Consider the following 15,089-nt stretch of genomic DNA (forward strand, 5'->3'; position numbering starts at 1 on the left):
TGAATCACTACTAAACCATTTAAATGATAATTATGAATTTAGGTATGCTATTCTGTTCAGGGTTAATATTTTTTTATTGTTTTGCGTTCAGCCTTTTTATGTCTTTTCTCTGCCCAGTTACGAATACCAATACTGTATGTTATAACAGCCATGACTTATTTTTGTTTGTAAGCTGTTATACAAGTTTTCCTTACACAGTGTATATATTTATTGTGTTCGTTACAACTCTACTTTCAACCGAGTCGTTGTTTGTTTCGTTCACCACACTCTTTTCTTCTACCTCTTCTTTTACACACGTCCGTTCGCTTTAGTGACTAAAAATCGTCTATCCTCCCGCTTTCCTTTCCTCGTTATTTATGGAACCAGTGTACGAGATTCTCCGAGATTCCCCGAGACTTTTTCCCACATAAAAGCATGCGGGCGCCATCTTGATTCTCAATTTCTGCTCTGCAGGCACAAACGCGCAGCCGCTTTTACGGTAAGCCACTTCTTTCTCGACATTTATAGACTTTTTTTTAAACCCTGTTGCTATACTAAATTGAAACGTTTTCTTGTAAACCAAGATGTTTGTATTTGTTGCTCTTCTATAGTGTACTATGCAATTATTTACATCTTCGTAGCTCTGATGGGGTCTACAGATTCCAATTATTATTATATTTTCCTCCAAAATTAATTGTTTTTTTTTATGTAAAACCGTATTAAATACTATCAGCAAAAACGAAGATAACATTAAAATATTTGGTAAAAGTTTGAACAATAATTCCAGACCATTTTTGTCATAATTGAGTTTTTATTAAGATCTGACTAAAAGAATATAGTATTGTTTCATAAGAAGCATAGATGTTCAGTCGAATTATGTATGTGGCCTAAAGTCCAAATATAAATGAAACAAATAAATGTTGATTACTTATGAGGAAGTTTTCTGTAAAATGAATTCGAAAATCAACAGAGGTTAAGAACGTGATAAACATTTCAACTTGACAAAAGACAAGCTTGTACGTCAACATTCAATTTGCTTAACGAAGAGGGGACAAAAAACATTATCACACTTGGTAGCACCGTCCCAAAACAATTTCGTGCACGCGACCCAACACGACCCTACACAACTTCAATTCGAACCCGAACACATCCGGTTATTCAACACAACACGATCCCGAACAAACGTCGATTTGAATCCGAACACTTCCGGCGATTCGACACAACGCAATCCCGAACAACTCAACCAATTCGACACAACACGTTCCCGTAAAACTCCGTCGATGCGACCCCGAAACCCTCCGACGATTCGACATGATCCCGAACGCAATGACTCCACGCGACACATTTCAGGAGCAACCTTGGGAGCACAATGACTGTTACTGTTTTTTTTTTCAAACCTTTAGAGGAACTAATTTTCAACGTAGGTAGGCCCGACTTAGATGTTAGTATACAATTCTTGAGCGCTTCTGCGCATGCTCGTCACGATTAGAACCAAAGAGAAATGATGGGAAGTTCCTTGCAGTTGTATTTAATTATCGAATTATTGCTGTAAATATCATCAGAAAAAATATTGCATCAAGATTCAATAATGTAGAAGTTTAGAATAGAATGGCTGCAACAGGCATAAAATATAATACTTTAATAAACAAACGAGTTTTTCATGGAATTTGTTTGGAACATTAAGCTATTACATATTAAACATAAATTAATATATATATATATATATACTTATATATATATAAATATAAATATATATATATGCATTATATATAAATATATATGTATATATATATATGTGTGTGTATGTATGTGTGTATATATATATACATATATATATAATGTTATATCCTTACTTTAAATAAGAATACAGCAAGACACATGGGGTTATGGGGAAAAGACAAAGGGGTTTATTTACAAGGGAATACATGTGACATAAGAGTTACTCGACATCTTTTCTCATTCACTTCCTGTCTTTTTCCTTCTGTCAGTCACGTGAGAGGGTCAATATATCTATAGTTCATTTCATCTATGAAGGGATGTTAGGTTATTCCATTACATCACCTTCCTCCCAAGCTAAATTCCAAGCTAAAGTCTTCCATAGAATTTTGCTTATACCATTTCCTCCCCCCCCCTTTTTAGACTTTTTCAAAAAAATTCGGTCCTTTTTCTTTCCCTTTCACTTCTCCTCACTATTTTCGTTTTCCGATTTTTTTTACTTTTGGAGAGTGACTGGATTTCTGAGTTACTGCTACTGACTTGTATTGAGGTTGTATATGGAAAGTGTCATATAGAACTTCCATTGGTAACTGACTGTTTTTATGTATCGCGGTCTCAGTTGGTTAATATGCCCGTTTATAAAGTAAACCATTCTCCCAATTCTTCTTGAGATTATGCCTTCTTTTCAAAATCTCTTCTCTCCCCGATAATCTTTGAAGAAAACTTCATCCCCATCATTGTAAGTCTTGTATCTTACATTATCCTTGATACCTTTCTTTACTTTTTATCTTGGGATTAACCGGTCCAACACCGAATGTACCTTCCTGGCAAACATAATTTCAGCTGGATATAATTTAGTATGTGTATTTTGATTTGGTGTTCTTCTATATATTGCTAAGGATTTTTGAATGCTTTTTTCTTCCGTGTTGATGTTATTATTCTTGACCTGTGAATATAGTGCCATTATCACTAACAAGTGTGTTCGGAAATCTGAACCGACTAGCGCTTTTATTGTGTTTTCCGCTGTAGGGTATTTGTATTTAAAAAATTCTAAATAAAATACTATCTACAATAACTAGGTAATACTATCCCTTCAGAGGTCCTGCTTAATCGATATGGATGCGTGTCCAGGTTCATCTGTTTTATTCCAAGGTTGCGTCCGTATGGGGAAAGATCTTGCGACTATTTGGCAAGCTTTACATAATTTCACTATAATATAAATTTCACCTGTCTGTTTAAATGTATGTATGTATGGGAGAGTCTTGCTTTGGATCATGGATAGTAGAGAAGGACCTTGCGGGGAGGTGTGGGCATGTTTGAGGCAGATCGAACCCAGTATGAGCGGCTGAAACGTGATATCCGGAAAGGGAGGGTGAAAGGAGCAGTGGATGCGTGGGGGCGCCTAATTAGTCTGGAGTGTGAGGTGTGCGGAAGATTATGTCTGAGCAGAGCTGGACGGATTAGCCACCCGACTACTCTTCAGCGCAGTGGGCCACAAAGCAGTCTTGTGTTGGCAGATCTAACCTGTGTCAACTGCGGGCGGACGTACTAAACAGCAGGTGGTGTGAAACGGCATTTGATTATACATAGAATTGACCATTAAGCCAGTGCTGCTAGTGGCGCACATGTCTGCACAATGTGTGCAAAAGAATGCCAGAGTTTGGTAGGGCTTAAAAGCCACCTTTGTTCGGCCCATCACTGATTTGTTTTCGAGTTTTTGCATATCTTTTTTGTGTTATATCAAGTAATGGCAATGTCCGAAGACGAATTTGATGCCATCATGCATGCATGTATGTATGTATGTATGTATGTATGTATGTGTGCATGTATGTATGTATGTCTCGCAAAAACCTTCGACAGAGGCAACGAATTTTTACGAGATCTGTATCATTTTGAACCTCAATATCCCGGCGACAAATATCGAAAAATCGTCCTAAGACATTAACTCCTCACTCTCAACTGGCCACTTTCTACAGGGTGGGATCGCTTTTTTCGTCGAAATTTTTAAAGACATCATCTCTTTTCAATTGTCTAGTCTTTATTCAAACCTACGTCACTTACGGTTTGGCGATGGTCGCAACAGTTAACGCGTCACTTTTGTTTCATTTTCGTTTCCTCCTTCGCGGTACGGGTTCGAGCTTGCCAGCCTACGACAGCCTTATTTTTTCACGCTTGCAATTTTCCTTCCATTTTTTCCTCAAACAACACCCTTACACACACCTCCACCTTTTTATCCGTCTTCGAGGCTACCTGCCTACTCCAACTTTTTCTTTTTGCTCACCACACATCTCCAAACACCCGGTAAACGCCTGGCACTTAGACTACTATATTATAAAAGATACATATTAATTTATGCAGATTTCATATGTATTAAAATATAGAAAAAATCTATTAGTTTATACAGTGATATCTAATATTTAAAAAAAATATATAATTTGGGTGCCATCGACTTCAATCGACAGTAGAACATGTAGCTCTCCAGTTTTATCCCATATCATGTAATATATGTACATATGCATGAGGTCGTTAAAAAATAAATGTATCAAAACTATAGATTTAGTCGAGTTAGTTATGCAATGTTTCTGTTTCTACTTTGAAAGCTTTTCGGCTATCCTTACAAGCTTAAGACGGAATCGGACTTGCTCGGGTGATCCAATCCTCAATAAACTAAAAATGGCAGAGGAGTTTATTAGTTACCGTTTTTATCACACGGATATAGACATAAATGCCACTTTTATATACATATATATATATATATATATATAAATATATATACAAATATATATACATATATATACATATAATAACACATATATATATAGATATATACAGATATATACATATATATATATATACATATATACATACATATATACATATATATACATAAATATAAATATATATAAATATATATATACATACAAATATACATATATACATATATATACAAATATATACATATACATATACTTATATATATACACATACACATATACATATATATATATATATGCATATATATACATATATATATGCATATATATACATATATATATATACTTATTTATATACATATATACATATGTATATATACATATATATACATACATATATATACATATTTATATATACATATTTATATATATACATGTTTATATATATACATATATATACATATTTATATATATACAGATATATACATTTTTATATATATATACATATATAAATACATTTCTATATATATACATATTTATATACATATTTATATGTATACATATATATACATATTTATATATATACACATGTATACATACATATATATATACATATATACATATTTATATATACATATTTATATATATATACATATTTATATATATTATATATACATATTTATATATATACATATTTATATATATACACATTTTTATATATATACATATTTATATTTATACATATTTATATATATATACGTATTTATATATATATACGTATTTATATATATACATATATATACGTATATATATATACATATTTATGTATATATATACCTATATATGCATATATATATTTATATATATTAATATGTGCATATATATACATATTTATATATATATATGTACACATAATTATACATATTTATATCTATATATACATATGTATACATATTTATACATATTTATATATATACATATATATACATATTTATACATATTTATATATAATATACAAATTTATATATAATATACAAATTTATATATGTATATATATTTATATGTATACATATTTATATATACATATATATTTAGATATACATATATATGCATGTATATATGCATATATACACATATATATACCCACATATATATATACATACATACATATATATACATATATATACACATATATATACATATATATACACATATATATGTACAATTATATACACATATATACATATGTATATATATGTATACACATGCATATATATGCATACACATACATATATATACATATGTACATATATATGTACACATATATATATGTATGCATATATATATGTGTATATATGTATACATATATATATACATATGTATACACATACATATACATATATGTATATACATATGTATACACATATATATACACATATATATACATATATATGCACATATATATACACCCATATATATACATATAAGTACATATACATGTATATATATATATATAGAAAGGAATAAAACGAGTCTTTATTTCTTCATTTTGTCGAAATACTTTTTCCATTATCTATTATCTTCATCACACCACACACACACACACACACACACACACACATATATATATATATATATATATATATATATATATATATATATATATATATATATTGTATGTTTGCCTACAACTTTTGACAGAAGCGACGGATTTTCACGAGATCGATATCGTTTTGAACTCAACCCTTGGACAACAAATATTGAAAAATTGGCTTCCCCTTCAACTGTGCACTTTTCTAAAAGGAGGGGTCGCTTTTTTTTTCACTGATATTTTCGAAATTTATCCCGTATTTTCGATTGACCCACCTTAATATATCCCTTCATGACTTCTAATTTGGCGATGGGAGCAACAGCTTATGCGTTACGTTATTTTTTTTCACATTCTTTTCATCATTTCTAGCAGGTGTTCGAGCCTGCGTACCGCCACTTTTTTTTTTTTGCTCAACCCCCTCTACAAACAGCCGGGCAACGCCGGACATCCAAGCTAATCTATAATACAAATGTCACCTGTCTTTATAAATGTCTGTATGTATGTATATATGCTTATATATCTCGCAAAAAACTTTCGACAGTATCGGACGACAAATATCGAAAAATTTGCCAAAAACATAGACTCCTTTACCCTAAACTCGACCGTTATGTCCGAAGAGGGTCGAATTTTTTTCTTAAATTTTAGGAAGTCATCGTCACCGTATGATAAACTTTTGTTAATTTCAACGCTTTTGAGTTCCGGTCGCGTCATGGAGACATCGGCTAACACGTCAGATTTTCTTTCACTTTCTTTTCCGCCATCGCGTCACAGGTTCGAGCCTGCCTGCCTACTAACACTTTTTTTAACACCTCTCTTTACCCTGGCTGTCGACTGTGGTTTTATTTCCCTCCCAACGCTACTATCAGTTCAACACCTCTCTCTACATTCACGAGTTCGAGCCTGCCTGCCTACTATTACTTTTTTTTCTTTTTTGCTCAACACACACTTTCAAACACCTGGGCAACGCCGAGCATACAGTCTGCCTTACACTTTCGAAAAAGACGACGAATTTTAACAATATCGGTATCGAATTAAAGCTAGATCCTTCGGATATCAAATAGCGAAAAACTGGCTAAAAACATTATTTCCTTCACCCTAAACTGGGCACATTTCTACAATAAGAGGTCACATTTTTCGTCGATATTTTCGAAAGGTATCACCTCTTTTCGATTGACTAACCTAAATTTAAACCTTCGACACTTCTTGTTTGGCAATGGGCGCAACGGCAAAGACATCACGTTTTTTTACGTTCTTTTCGTCCTTCACAGAACGGGTTCAAGCCTGCCTTCCTACTATCACTTTTTTGAGGGAGGCTCAACACACACCTCCAAACACCCGGGCAACGCTGGGCACCCATGCTCGTCTTTACAGAAAACGCATTAGAAAATATCTACAAATGTGAGTTATCAGATAAGAGAAATGCGGTGATATTTGTTTTTCCTGTATATGTGCCGACGTTCATTTCTCCAAAGAAATCATAGAATCAATGTTTTTGGTCATGCAACTGAAAACATCATTATATCTGGTAGTACTTTTTACGCAACACTGAAAACGATTCTGCGCCACAAATTCTGGTCAATAGTTCTCCACACTGAGAGAACCATCGCCGTTCTACGAATATTCATCAATATAGCAAACGCATTATTAAGCAGTGAAAGGCACTATCCATTACGCTAGATGCAGAATTATCAAACTTAATTAAGTTCATTAATCCGGAACGCAAGATTTGATCAACTGAACAGAAAAAAAAGGATATTTGCCGACGAATAATAAAGCCGGAAAGAGGCCGGCATATTACTGTGGTTTTCATGTTAAATTTAATCAAGAATTAGTGGTGTTTCAGTTTAAATGCTGCAAAAAAAATTGATAGCCTTTTAAGTTTCGTTTTGTTTGGCCAACTTTGGTTTGGTTTGTAAGGCGCGGATATTTTTTTTCTTTTTTTTTTTTTGGACAAATGGCCAGAATGGAAAGTCAGAGATGAAAGGGGGAAAACTCGGTGAAATGTCAATGCTTTTATTGGATTCCTCCTTCTGATTTGCCCATAGTCGATTCAGTACAGAGTTGAGCTAAAAGAATGGAGAAGGTTTAATAGAATAAGATAACGATTACAGATATAAAAAGTAACTAAAAAGTAATGCTAATATTGGGTGACTCTTTCTAATGCGTGTAAGATGATTTTAATCAGAACGTAATGTGTTTTTAAAGCTATAAAAATATGCAAAAATAAGAAGAGATAATGAAAATAAAAACAAAATTCTTTTTTCTGAATGTTTTAAATGAGGATTTATTTTCCGTATGATTGGTATTCTTCGAACTATTATTCGAATTTGGAATGTTATTTTCGCAACATTTAGGTCAATGTGACCTCCAATCTTCTTCAGCCGTATCTGGTCGAACTCGGAAATCTTTCTGTCGAACTCGGGAATCCTCACAAAATTAAGCATACACAACATACAGAAACTGCTACAGCTGTAAAACACAAAGAAACACCACATGGAATCACGGAAACTGGCATTTTAATTGTAAATTACCCCCTTCCCCCACACACAAATCGTAGTGTTGGCTCATGGAACATCACTTAATCGAGAAAGGTCAAGGATGATTAAAGGACAGAGGAGAGAAAGAAATAACCAGATCTCCATTGGATGAATCCCAAGAGGACTGCAGCCTTGGGGAGGCGGATTGCTAATCAAATACTAATGAGGATCAATAGTTGCCATCAACGAGATATCAATGGTAAACAGCTGTTGCGACTATGCAAGCTAATCTGGAATGGTTATCGAAAAAGGTGTTGCGTACTGGAAATTTTGGAAAACTTTTTTTCACTCAGACTTCAAGGAACACTTAGATGATATTCTCTGTGTGACTAATCCTAATGAGTAAAGATTAATAATTATAATAATTCTGATTTCGTTTTTCAACGTCTCTCTGGAAAGGGATGGGATTCATTCCCTAAGGATTTCCCTAAATCTCAGCTTAAAACCAGGAGCTTAAAAAATCAAGGGTTTTCCTAAGGATGTTGGTGGTACTTATAATTGCAGAGATCTGAAGGCCGCCTAACACATCGGCGATTTGTAGTTTTTTTCAGTCGTCTTTCCAGACGACTTGATACTCCTCCTAGTGTACCAATTACGACTGGGATTATTTGTGTTTTAACCCCGTGTATACGCTTTATCTCCATGGTCAATGGGGCATAATTGCTCCACTTCTCATTCCGCTTCTCTCTCACATTCCTGTCCCAGGGTACTGAGAAATCTACAATCTGCTAGTATTTTTGAGACGTAGTCAATGACGACCAAATTCGGACGATTATGTTCTAATTGCTTGGTCGTTATGACACTTTTGTCCCACCATACCTCTACCTTGCCATCCTCACTTATTCTCACTTCATCAGGCACCTCCTCAAACCATTTTCCAGCACACTTCACTCCAACCCTCTTACACACCTCCCAATATATTCGGAGTCCCATGCGATCCTGTCTTTTGCGGTACTCTCTCTGGGCAAATCCACTACACCCTGCTGCAAGATGCGCAATTGACTCTGGGGTTTTATCACAAATCCGGCATTCTGCAGCAACTTCCTCTCCTAGAACCACTCTTTTGAACAATCGTATTCCTAATGCCTGCTCTTGTGCTGCACAAACAAAAGCTTCAATACTCTTAGCCAGATACTCAGCTCCTAGTCATTGCCATGATCTTTCATCAGCCACTTCTGCTATATCCTGGAAGAACCTTCCATGCATTTTCTTCCTAGCCAGTTCCTCTACCCTTTCTCTTTCCATGCGTTTCACATAATCAGCCTTGGTCTCACATACCTCCACTTCATTGGCCATAACCTTAAGCATCCACTCCTCACTTCTAACCACATGCTCCTTCAACGACATCTCAGTTGTAACACAGCCTTTTACACTTTTCCATCCTCTCTCACCGTATTTCCTCTTTTGATACAGCCTTGCTATGCTACTTCGAGTGTGAAATATACCTAACATTGCTAAAACTTTTCTTGTGTTGATATCCATGGCATCAAATCCTTGTCAGACCATTCTACAATTCCCGAACTGTATATCAAAACACTGACTGCTCATTCATTCGCTGCTTTAATTAGGTTTCCTCCATACAGTTTCGACTCTTTGCTATTAGTTTCACTCTTCTAAGATACTCCTTCGTTACTTTTTCTTTCGTTTCTCTGTTCATGATGCCTACACCCTCCAACACTTCCAAATACATATATCCTGTATCTTCTATTTCTGTCATGATTTCTCCATTTGGAAGCACTATTCCATTCGAATGAATCTTTACTCCTCTTTCCATCACCAGCACCGAACATTTACTAATCCCAAACTCCATCCCAATGTCTTCTGACTATGTCCCCACAAGTTCTACCAGTCTCTCCATTTCCTTTTAATTTCTATCGAATATTTTCAAATCATCCATAAACAGTAGATGGTTGAGACGTCTGTCACCAGATCCAAAGTTATACCCCAGTTTTCCTCTCTTCAAGAGGATGCTCAGTGGCATCATTATCATTACAAAAAGAAGTGACGATAACGAATCTCCTTGAAATAATCCACGTTTAATGCCAACCTGCCCCATCTCCTCTCTATTGCTGTCAGCACCGTTTTCCATTGAGCCATACTTGTCTCCAAAAGCCCTACCACATTCTCAGTAACCTTCATCATCAATAGTGTTTCACGTATCCATGAATGAGGAACCATATAATAAGGCTTTCAGTAATTTATCCATGCTACGCTCAGATACCTCTTCTTCTTTGCATCCTGCATTAATGCTTTATCAGTTAGTAGTTGCTCTTTGGTACCTCTCGGCACCCCTTTTGTTCGTCAGAAACAAACACCTTTACTCTCTAGATGTTCATAAATTTTCTCCTCAAATATTCCAGTCATCAGTTTCCACATCAATGGCAGACATGTAATTGGTCTATAATTATTGGTATCTGTTCCTTTTGCAGGATCTTTCCTAATCAATGTTGTTCTTCCCTTCACAAGCCAATCAGGGAAATCTCCTGACTCTCTAACGATTTGCAAGGCAGCAGCTAAAGGTGGATAAAGGCATGGAAACCGTTTACACCAGAAGCCCATCATTCCATCTGGACCAGGTACCTTCCAGTTTGTTATCCTTCGTATTCCAGCCTTAACGTCATCGATGCTTATCTCAACGTTCTTCATCTACTACATTCCTGATAGCCTTGCTCTGACCTCTCCTAACTAGCTTGCCTTCTTATTATATCGCCTTTCGACAGAACAACTCCCACTCCAGAACTTCCTTGCATCTTTTGCATTTGGAGTGTTATTATTTCCCGCATGTTTACTACCATTTAATTCTTTATACAGCTGAGACTGATTGTTTTCTGGAAAAGGTTGTTCTGCCGAAATGCAACACTTTTTTCCAACAAAGTTCCTAATTTTCATACCACCAGTGTGAACCTTCTCTTTCAACATTGTTAGAACGTTCATCGTTTCCTTTCCAGCAATCTATACCTCCTTTCAAGTTCGTACTTAGCTTTCTGCCCTAGTTTAACTCCTATTTTTATTTCTTCGATTCTACCACCGTTTAATACTTTCTTCAAGCAACCTCTGCCAATGTGACCTTCTATCATTCGCTTCACTCTTTTTCTTCTGTAATAAGCCAAGAAGATTCGCAGTAATGTATGACGCTGCATACAGAAGCCTGTCAAGTTCTGTAATCGGCATGTCTTTCTTATGATGTTGTTAATTACTCCTTGAGCTATTTTTATCTCGTTTTTCACTTTTCGCCTATCACTTTTTTTTCATACTTGAAATCTCTAAAAGAACCTCTCTCAACTTCTGAAGTACTTCTTTTTCTACAGAAGTCAAAGTACGAACTTCATCACCACTTTTCCATACATCTGCTTCTTTCACTGGTTCCATTGTCTCAGAGTCAATGATCTCATCTGTCTTAGATCCTTCAAACTCTGTCTCATTACTTCCCCTAACGATAGGATTCCATACCGCATCAGTTGTCCGCCTCCCATCATCGCCTATATTTACCTTCTGCACTTCCACTCTCTCAGTTCTTTTATCAGAGCTAGTTTCATCAATTTTACTTTCGTTATTCATTTCATTCCTAACCATCCATTCAATCTCTTCTCTTACAATCACTGAAAGTAGGTTGTTATTTGTAATTTGTTTTAACTGAGATACCAAACTCGCGACACTTCTAGCTCCTCCTTATTTCGATTCCTATTCTGCCTTCACTTTCGGATATATCCACCAGATTTTGGTACTTTCACTTCTTACAAAGCATTCCCACAGTACTGTTCTGTCCTCATCTGTCCATGGTTTTTTGACATTTCCTGTTACAACTCCTTTCGTGTCTGGGAACCCTCTCAGGCAATTCTCACTCCTCCTATATCCAGCCACATCCTCAGAATTTCGAACAGTTGTATGATAACGACAGGACCCACCCTGTTGACGAGTGGGATATCTACCTGACGTGAGACCGTCGCAAGATGTTTCAGCATCATTCACGTCGTTATTTTCAATATTTTGATCTGACATTCTCCCATAAATGGGGTTAGTGAATTTAAGGTTACACCACCACCGATAGATTTATCGAGACATTATCACTAGAAGGGTTTCACACCCGACCTTCCTCCTTCATCACCACCACTATTACCATTACCACCACCAACAACAATAGAAATAAAATATACAATGATAATGGAAACACTAATATCCGTAGCAATAATATTAATAGCAAAAACAACAATAGCATTAACAGCAAAAACAACACCTACCATTACAGCTACAGTAATAATAAAAATATACTACCACTACTACCATCACCACCACTACTACTACTAGCAATAATACCAGTAATAATAGTAATAACCAATAAATTAATTTCTTTTTTATATTAATAATAATGATAATAATAAAAATAAAAATAATGATAATAATAATAAAAAGAAGAAGAATGGCAATAATAATAATAATAATAATAATAATAATAATAATAATAATAATTTAAGTTAGAAACTGTTACTTTGTCCGCTATTTTTAAACTCCTCTGCTGATGTTATTTTGGGCCGTAAAATGTACACAAAAACAGACACATAAAACATCCGAACATGTGCAAAACCATTCCTCGTTTAACCGTAAATTTAAAGTTCAAATTATAATTTCCGTTAGAAACGCTTACTTGTTTCGTCTGCTATTTTTTTAAACTCCGCCACTGATGTTCTTATGGCAGGAAAAAATGCACACAAAAACAGAAAAATAAAACATCCGAACATGTGTAAGGCTATTCCTGGTTTAACCGTGAATTTAAGGTTCAAATTATCCTTTCAGTTAGAAACGCTTACTTGTTTCGTCTGTTATTGTTAAAACTCCGCTGCTGATGTTGCTTTTGGCCGTATAAAATGTACACAAAACAGAAGCATAAAACATCCGAACATGTGTAAGGCAATTCCTCGTTTAACCGTGAATTTAAGGTTCAAATAATAATAATAATAATAATAATAATAATAATAAATATTACTTATGTAGATACATCTGAAGGTAGAGCATTGCTAACAAATGTGCCTAAAAGTCACTCAGAGACCCGTTCCTTCATTGATAGAGTACAAAAGCTACTTTGTAACGGCTGTTAGCTTCTATTCCCTAGTGCAAATCTTTCATAGAAGAGATGTTTATATTATTTTTTCTCTGATATATCATGACTTTAAAGCAAATATTTTACGTTTATATTCTCTATCTACCTAATTTGAATGCTAAGTATACTACTGAGTCACAATTTCAAATCACTTCCTAAAACACGTGCCTTTATAACATCAAAGCAAATCTTTTACCTTTATATTCTCTATCTACCTGGATCCAAACGGAATAAACTGATTTGATTTTCAAACGCTTCCCAGTTATGGACAACTTTTAACGAAAATGCTTCCCCGCTGATGACAGTCGATTCCTCTTTAAATGTACAATATACATTTTAACAAGTTTCTCGTTGACAATTTTATTAGCATTTGTACTAGTGGTGGGACGATTCCGATATTTTTCCCGATTCCGATATAATTACCGATTCCGATTCTTTATACGTCTCTAGTTATTTAACCATGACATTGTTATTTCCCCGATTTTCGTAGAGACACATGCTAAATTTGAAGACATTTTCCTAAACGTAAAAATTACACTTGTGGATGATGGTCTATCGATTTTAGTTTACTTTTATTTTAAAATCAATCAATATTTACTAATTCGTGAATATTACCAGCAATGGAAGAATTTACTTTAAAGAAAATCCAAAAGAAAAAAAATACAATTAAAAAAATTGATTTGCCATCAGAAAATAGTCACAAATATTTCCGATTCCGATACACCGAAATCTTCCGATATTTACGATTCCCGATTCCGATTCCGTTAATTGTCCAAACACTAATTTGTAGTGTAATAGCTTTCTCGACTTGATGATTAGGAAATGTATATACGTACACATATATGCATACATATATGTATGTATACATATATGTAAACATAACTGTATGCATGTATACATGTATGTATACATGTATGTATGTATGAATGGACCCTTTTTCTGGGTCAACGGCCAACTAGCACCGTGTATATTTGTGTGTGTGTGTGTGTGTGTGTGTGTGTATATGTGTATTGGGGTGGAGAGGGCTCCCGTAAGCCGTGGTGAAGGAAACCTTTCTAGGAGAAGCAAATCTCTGATTTTAAAAAAAGCATAAAGCGGGAGACCAGTACCCGCATTAAGCTGGTCTGCAGTTTAATTTGTTTCTGGCTACCTTGCTCTTGCTTATTGCTGGATCTCAACATTTTGAACCGAGAGAGAGACTTAGCTGTCGTACAAAGCTAAGACTCTGTAACATCATATTTGTATAGATACTCCCTCAGGCATTTGGGCTCATGGATTTTAAATGTCTGAGGGAGTGGCACTCGTCTGACAAGACGTTGCAATCATCATGTATACATATATGTATGTATACATATATGTATACATACATGTATGTATACATATATGTATATATATGTATACATATATGTATGCATGTATACATATTTGTATATATATACATATATACATACATGTAT

Source organism: Euprymna scolopes, chromosome 8 (genome assembly GCF_053919585.1).
Source record: "Euprymna scolopes isolate OS-2025 chromosome 8, ASM5391958v1, whole genome shotgun sequence".
NCBI classification, from domain to species: Eukaryota; Metazoa; Mollusca; class Cephalopoda; order Sepiida; family Sepiolidae; genus Euprymna; species Euprymna scolopes.